This window comes from Solanum stenotomum, chromosome 6, assembly GCF_019186545.1.
Source record: "Solanum stenotomum isolate F172 chromosome 6, ASM1918654v1, whole genome shotgun sequence".
Classification (NCBI taxonomy): Eukaryota; Viridiplantae; Streptophyta; class Magnoliopsida; order Solanales; family Solanaceae; genus Solanum; species Solanum stenotomum.
In genome coordinates this window covers 8,019,210-8,028,107 of record NC_064287.1, presented here as the reverse complement: position 1 = coordinate 8,028,107, position 8,898 = coordinate 8,019,210, and the positions used below count along the sequence as shown (strand labels likewise).

Here is an 8,898-nt window from a genome sequence, read left to right as displayed (position 1 = left end):
CTTTCACTACTTGCTTTTTGCCGTCGGGAAAACATTCGCTGAAGTTATTAAGGTTGGGGAAATGGTGGAAAATGGCATAAAGTATGGAAAGATTGTAAGCCAAGCTGCCTTAAAAGCCACAACACAAGTGCTTCAAAATGGTTCTGGAAATATTGGAGGGAAGAAGAGAAGGGAGGATGTAGCTACGGTTGTATCAGCTCCTCAGACCTATGTCCAAGATAATCCCCCGCAACACTATTTTCCTCCCCAAACTCTACAATATCCCATCCCATACTCTCCATATCCCATTTTAAGCGCACAGCCAACAATTGTCCCCCATTCTTATCCGCAATGGCGTGCCCCAATTCCTCAAAATCGTCCACCACCCCTACAAATTCACCAAAATACTATTAGATTTCTTTTTCGTCCTAGAAAAGAATACAAGAAGGGAAATGGAGCTAAGGATGAATTCACCCCTATTGGAGAATCATATGCTAGCTTGTTTCAAAAATTAAGGACGTTGAATGTTTTGAGTCCTATTGAAAGAAAGATGTCAAATCCTCCCCCAAGAAATCTAGATTATTCTCAACATTGCGCTTATTGTTCTGATGCCCCAGGGCACAACATAGAGAGGTGTTGGTACTTGAAAAAGGCGATTCAAGATTTGATCGATACTCATTGAATTATCGTTGAAAACCCAAATGGACCAAACATCAATCAAAATTCACTACCCAAGCATACTGAAACAAACATGTTAGAAATGATGAAGGGTTGCGAAGAAGTTGCAGTCCCATACAAGCCAATCTTTAAGGTTGGAACTAGCATGGAAAATTCAGCGAATGTTGTTGACTTGACAAAAATGGTGCCTTCAGAGGCAGAAAGAACGTCGAAAAAGTTAAGCTCATCAAACACACCCATCCTAACTGTGAAAGGAGCACTTGAAGATGTTTGGGCAAGTCAGAGAGAGGCAAGATTGGTTGTTCCAAGAGGGCCAGACAAGCCTATCTTGATCGTTCAAGGTGCCTATATTCCACCTGTGATCATTAGGCCAGTGTCCCAACTTCTAATGACTAACCTCAAGGTTGTCCCTTGGAATTATGAGTCAACCGTCGTGACATACAAAGGGAAAGAAATCAATGAAGAAGTAGATGAAATAGGAGGAATGACTCGTTCGGGAAGATGCTATGCCCAGCTGAATTAAGGAAGAATAAAAATGACCAAATGCAAGTTAAAAGTCCAGTCACTGAAGGGGAGGCAGAGGAGTTCTTAAGAAAGATGAAATTGTCAGACTACTCCATTGTGGAACAGTTAAGGAAAACTCTAGCCCAAATCTCTTTGTTGTCATTGTTAATACATTCAGATGAACATCGTAAAGCTGTAATGAAGATTCTGAACTAAGAACATGTTCCTAATGAAGTTACAGTGAGTCAGTTAGAGAAGATTGTTGGGAGAATCTTTGAGGTAAAGCGCATCACCTTTTCAGATGATGAACTACCAGTGGAAGGTACGGGACATAACCAAGGCCTCCATATCACTGTAAAGTGTGAGCTTTCATATGTCACTCGAGTTCTAATTGACGGAGGGTCTGGGGCAAATATTGTCCCTTGTCAACTCTACAAAAATTGAATGTTAATGTTGAAAGGGTACGACCCAACAACGTATGTGTTAGGGCTTTTGATGGGTCCAAAACAGATGCCATTGGGGAGGTAGAGCTCATACTAAAAATAGGGCCTGTCGATTTCACCGTGAATTTTCAAGTGCTGAATATCAATGGATCCTACAATCTATTGTTGGGAAGATCATGGGTGCATAGAGCTGGGGCAGTCCCCTCTACGTTGCATCAAATGATTAAGTTTGAATACGATCGACAAGAAGTGATTGTTCATGGTGAGGGGGATCTGTCAATCTACAAAGACTCTTCCCTCCCTTTTATCAAGGCGAATAATGATAACGAGGCATTGGTTTATCAAGCTTTTGAGGTAGTGGTTGTTGAGCATATCCTCGAGGGGAATCTCATTTCAAAACCACAACTGCCCATGGCATCCGTGATGATGGTAAATAAAATGCTGAAGCATGATTTTGAACCAGGTAAAGGCTTGAGGATCTTCTTGCAAGAGAGAGCTTATCCGGTGAGTCCACGAAAGAGTCTTGGTACTTTTGGCTTAGGATACAAGCCTAGAGTCGAGGACAAAATGAAGCCCAAGAAGCAGAAGAGAGATGTATGGTCACTTACCAAGCCTATACCACCCATATACAAATCTTTCCTCAAAGCCCGCATAATAGAATCTTCTGAGTCACCACTCCCAGAGCCAGTACTGGAGGTTCACGAAGAATTGATCAACTATTTTCAAGATTTATTTGTCGAGGCTGATATGATTGAACTCGGAAAAGGCACTAGCGATAGAGATGTGTAATTCATTGGTCCTGATGTCCAGCTGAACAATTGGGAGGCCACTCCTCTCCCCATTAAGAATGAGTCTTGGTAGTCTGTCTTGTTTTTCTTTTTGTCATCCGATTAATTCAAGGGTTGTAATTCGGATTTTGTCTCGTCGTTTTATTTCAAACTCTCTATTTTCCTTTTCAATAGGATGTAATTGTGTTTTTATTTCAGTCTAATATATTTATTTTGTTTTCTTCTATACAGTTCTTTCTATGCCGATTCTAGTGATATGACATGCATGCAGAATTTTTCACCGGATCTTAAAATCCAATCTAATCTTCGACCTAATCTAGAAATATTAAGTCAAGAAATCGAATATGATGAAGACGAAGTATTTGAAGAAGTAAGCAGGGATTTCAAATATTTTGAGAATAAATCAAACCCAAATATGAGTGAAACTGAGACGATAAATTTAGGGGATCATGAAAATAGTAAAGAGACTAAGATAAGCGTACATGCTCGACATCAAAAAGAGGATATAATCTAGGCTCTGCTTGATTACAAGGATGTTTTTGCGTCATCTTATGATGACATGCCTGGATTAAGCACTGACATGGTGGTTCACAAGTTGCCGATTGATCCTAAGTTCCCTCCAGTAAAGCAAAAGTTGAGAAAGCTTAAAACTGTCATGAGTGTAATAATTAAAGAGGAAATCACAAAGCAACTTGAGGCCAAAGTCATTCGAGTCGCTCAATATCCTTCTTGGTTAGCCAACATCGTACCTGTCCCTAAGAAAGACGGCAAAGTTCGAATGTGTGTTGATTATCGTGATTTAAACAAAGCAAGTCCAAAAGATGACTTTCCTTTACCCAACATCCATATTTTGTTGGACAATTGTGCTAAACATGAGATTGCATCTTTTGTGGATTGCTATGCGGGTTATCATCAGATTATTATGGATGATGAAGACGCAGAAAAAACGTCTTTTATCACACCATGGGGTACATATTGTTATCGAGTCATGCCATTTGGGTTAAAAAATGCAGGAGCAACTTATATGAGGGCAATGACAACCATGTTTCATGATATGATGCATAAAGAAATCGAAGTTTATGTGGATGATGTGATCATTAAATCAAAAAAATAGTCAAATCATGTGCAAGACTTAAAGAAGATTCTTCGAAAGGCTTCGCAGGTATAATCTCAAGCTTAATCCTGCAAAATGTGTATTTGGAGTACCGTCAGGAAAAATTTTGGGGTTTATAGTCAGTCGACGAGGTATCGAGTTAGATCCTTCAAAAATAAAAGTCATTCAGGAACTGCCACCTCCAAAGAATAAAACTGAGGTTATGAGCCTTCTAGGAAGGTTAAACTACATCAGTAGATTCATTGCTCAACTCACAACAACTTGCGAGCCCATTTTTAAGTTGTTAAAAGAGAATGCCACAGTTGAATGGACCGAAGAATGTCGAAAGGCTTTTGAAACGATTAAGAACTACTTATCGAATCCCCCTGTGTTGGTTCCTCCCGAACCGGGCAGATCATTGATACTATATATGTCAGTACTGGACAATTCTTTTGGATGTGTATTGGGTCAGCATGATGGCACTGGGAAGAAAGAGCAGGCCATTTATTACCTCAGCAAGAAATTTACCGTTTATGAATCGAAGTACACCCTTCTCGAAAGAACGTGTTGTGCCCTAACTTGGGTAGCACAGAAGTTGAAGCACTATCTTTCATCTTGTACTACTTATCTCATTTCTCGTATGGATCCGTTAAAATACATTTTTCAAAAGCCCATGCCCATGGGCAGGCTTGCGAAATGGCAAATATTACTCACAGAGTTTGACATTATCTATGTGATGCGGACCGCAATGAAAGCTCAAGCCTTGGCAGATCATTTGGCAGAGAACCCTATTGATGATGAATATGAACCACTTAAGACCTACTTTCCAGACGAAGAGGTATCATGTATCGATGAAGTTATTCATAATAAGGATCAAGGATGGAAGTTGTTCTTTGACGGTGCTGCTAACAAGAAGGGAGTTGGGATAGAAGCAGTTCTTATGTCTGAATCAGGGGAATATTTCCCTATAACAGCCCAACTTAGATTCTATTGTACCAATAATATGTTAGAGTATGAGGCTTGCATTTTGGGTTTGAGGTTAGCTGCTGACATGGGCATCCAAGAGTTGCTAGTGCTAGGAGACTCAGACTTACTGGTCCATCAAATCCAAGGAGAATGGAAGACTCGTGACCCAAAGCTCAAACCATATCAACATTGTTTACAAGATCTTTGTCGACAGTTTGTGTCAATAAAGTTTAGACACATTCCTAGAGTTCATAATGAGATTGCTGATGCATTGGCAACTTTATCTTCGATGCTGCAACATCCTAACGAAGCTTATATCGACCCTTTGTACATACAAATTCGTGATCAGCATGCTTATTGCAACTTGGTGGATGAAGAATTTGACGGTAAACCTTGGTTCCATGATATTAAAATATATCTTCAATCTGGAGAATGTCCTACTAATGCCACTATTAATCAAAAAAGGACTATTCGACGACTAGCTAGCGGGTTTTTCTTAAGCGGAGGCATATTGTACAAGAAAACACCTGATTTGGGTCTTCTAAGATGTGTAAATGCTAAAGAGGCTTCAACAATCATGATTGAAGTACACTCAGGAGTTTGTGGACCTCACATGAATGGATATGTTCTGGCAAAGAAGATACTTCGAGCAGGTTATTATTAGCTCACCATGGAGCGGGATTCTATACGGTTTGTTCGTAAATTTCATGAATGTCAAATACACGGTGATTTGATACATTATCCTTCATCCGAGTTGTATGCGATGTCTGCTCCATGGCCTTTCGTGGCATGGGGAATGGATATGATTGGACCAATAGAACCAAAAGCATCGAATGGTCATAGGTTCATCCTGGTGGCCATTGATTACTTTACAAAGTGGGTGGAAGTAGTAACTTTCAAGTCAGTGACCAAGAAGGTCGTGGTGGATTTCATTCATTTCAACATCATCTGTTGATTTGGTATTCGAAAGGCAATTGTTACCGATAATGCTGCAAATCTCAACAGTCACTTAATGCAAGAGGTATGCCGTCAATTTAAGATTGAACATCAAAATTCGACTCCTTATCACCTAAAAGCAAAGGGGGTTGTAGAAGCTGCCAACAAAAATATAAAAAAGATACTTCGTAAAATGGTGCAAAGTTCTAGACAATGGCATGAAAAGTTGTCTTTTGCTTTGTTGGGTTATCGCACTACAGTTCGTACGTCAGTGGGTGCCACCCCATATTCACTGGTATATGGGACTGAGGCAGTTATACTTGCAGAGGTTGAGATTCCATCCCTGCGGATTGTTGTAGAGGCTGAAATTGATGATGATGAGTGGATCAAAACATGCTTGGAGCAATTAAGTTTGATTGATGAAAAGCGAATGACATCAGTATGCCATGGACAATTGTACCAGAAAAGAATGGCACGAGCATACAACAAAAAGGTGCGTCCCAGACGTTTCGAAGAGGGTCAATTAGTGTTGGGACGTAATTTGCCACACCAGGCTGAAGTCAAAGGCAAATTTTCTCCAAATTGGAAAGGACCATTCATTGTAAAGAAGGTATTATCCAATAATGCTCTTTACTTAGCAGATATAGAAGGCAAAATGACAGAAATGGTCATCAACACTGATGCTGTGAAGAGATATTATATATGATGTGATTTTTCGGTATTAGAAACCCTTATGTTTGGACTTGACATTTCAAAGGTTGATATAATAGAAATTCTTGGTTTTGTGTCTAAGTATTAATTCATATGTTGTCACCCTTGTTGAGAGTTAATTTACTTTCTTGTTTCTTGTGCTTCCTTGGCTCTTCATTTAAAAAAAAAAGAAGAAAATCAATCATCATGAACTACGTTTGACCTGATTCTTGTTTCGATAAGATACGTAGGCAACCCTAGTATAGGGTTCGTTCTAACCAAATAAAAAATTCAAAATTCCATATTTGTAAAAAACTGGGGCAAAAGTCATTTTTTTTTCCTATCCCAAAGCTAAAGTCAATCCCATCATTTAAAGTCGTATTTGAGCCTTCATCTTGTCATTTCTTTCTAACCTTGTATAAAAGTTGTGTTTCAATCAAAGAAAGACATTTGGATCAACCTTTGAAATGTCAAGTGTAAGTATGTTAAGGGTACAAATGATGAAACCATGAGAGAGTCTTATTGGTGAAAACACTAACTGGGCATCATAAGGTGAATGTGAGTTGAGAGAAACAAAAATGAAAGAGTCTTATTGGTGAAAACCCTAACTCGGCATCATAAGGCGAAAGTGAGCTGTGAAAAAAAGAAAAGAAAAGATAGAGTCTTATTGGTGAAAACCCTAACTGGGCATCATAAAGCGAATGTGAGTTGAGAGAAATAAAAATGAGAGAGTTTTACTGGTGAAAACCCTAACGGGCACCATGAGGCGAATGTAAGTTGAAGGATTCAAAGTGAATGAGTTTTAGTGGCAAAAACTCTCGTGGACATCCCAAGGCGAATAAGAGTTTGACGTTATTTATGACTTCGTCAAATCGTTGGGGCTCCACATCAAGATTAGATGATCAATAATGGTTGAGGAATAGATTGGATGGACAAATCGGGTATCAATTCAAATTGCATGTCATGATCAGTAGAGTCGGCTACCACACTCAGATAAATTTTTCTTTCTTACTCTCTCTAAAAGAGATTTTTCATCGAGTCATTTTCTTTTATTCTTGTGTAGTGTATATTTTTCTTCCCCTTTTCATCACTTGGTTTCACATGTCCTTGAGTTGAGTTTGTGTCAAACAACCGAGAAAGGATTTCAAGACTGTCTACCAACTTTCTGGATTGTACAAGGCAAAGCATCATGCCAATGAGTTGTCATCTATTGATAAGTTCTGGATTTAGAAAAGTCCACAATTTAATGAAAGCTAAAGAAGGAGTATCGTGAAATGAAGGCGGATATGGGATTTAAGTCGCTCGAAGAAAGCAAATTTGGGTGCATACATTCAATCAATAACGAGCATTGTCCGGTTGGGAATAAGTAAAACATGACAAGTGCTAGCAATCCTCGTCAAAAGGCAAAACCACAAACCAACCACCACGTTTTTAAACTCACAAATTTTCTTTGTTTAAGCAGGGACACAAGTTATTTCAAGATCAAAGATCCAAAAACCTAGATGTTCAATTTAGTCTACGAAGAGCTAAATGGCAACATTGCACAAGAATTATAGTCCTTATTGGGTAAGTGTCTGTTTGTCTTATTAGTCTATGGAACATAGTGTAGAAAGGACCCTCTTGAATAATGGGGTTTGGTGTAGCAAGGACCCTCCTGAACAATGAGACTTAGTGTAGCAAGGACCCTCCTGAACAATGGGACGTAGTATNGAACAATGAGACTTAGTGTAGCAAGGACCCTCCTGAACAATGGGACGTAGTATAGCAAGGACACTCCTGAATAATGGGATGTAGTATAGCAAGGACCCTCCTGAACAATGGGACGTAGTCTAGCAAGGACCCTCTTGAACAATGGGACGTAGTATAGCAAGGACCCTCCTGAACAATGGGACCTAGTATAGCAAGGATCCTCCTGAATAATGGCATGTAGTATAGCAAGGACCCTCCTGAACAATTGGACGTAGTATAGCAAGGACCCTCCTGAGCAATGGGATGTAGTATAGCAAGGACCCTCCTGAATAATGGGGCGTAGTATAGCAAGGACCCTCCTGAATAATGGGACGTAGTTTAGCAAGGACCCTCCTGAACAATGGGATGTAGTATATAGCAAGGACCCTCCTGAATAATGGGACGTAGTATAGCAAGGACCTTCCTGAATAATGGGACGTAGTAAATAGCAAGGACCCTCCTGAACAATGGGACGTAGTATAGCAAGGACCCTCCTGAATAATGGGACGTAGTGTAGCAAGGACCCTCTTAAATAATGGGACGTAGTATAGCAAGGACCCTCCTGAACAAAGGGACGTAGTATAGCAAGGATTCTCCTGAACAATGGGACGTAGTATAGCAAGGACCCTCCTGAATAATGGGACATAATGTAGCAAGGACACTCCTGAATAATGGGACGTAGTATAGCAAGGACCCTCCTGAATAATGGGACGTATTATAGCAAGGGCCCTTCTGGATAATAGGACTAGACTAACATAATTTTATTTAACCGGTTCATCATGAAGAATAGAGTTGGTGTAAACCCGCATAAGCCCTCTAAAGAGTACATCGCAACAAAGCTCGAATCGTTTAAAGTCTCGATTTAAAGCTAAGAACCATCTTTTATTTTTCTCACAAAATTTTCTTATATTAAACTGGGGCAAAATTTTGTGTTATTATTTTTTGTTTGTTTTAATTCAGGAATCTAGTGATAGAATGGGGTCAATCCACATTTCCAGCTCAGGATCTTGGATGAAAAAAAAGTGTAATTTTCAAGATCAATTTCGATTGAAGAAGCAGCAACTCATTCTAAAAAAAAAAAAAAAAAGAGTCA

General features: G+C 39.5%; 1 pseudogene; it reads left to right on the top strand.

The window, feature by feature from the left end:
• The first annotated feature begins 742 nt into the window (after nucleotides 1–742).
• LOC125869268 (uncharacterized) lies at nucleotides 743–6,093 on the top strand (annotated as a pseudogene).
• The last annotated feature ends 2,805 nt before the right edge of the window (nucleotides 6,094–8,898 follow it).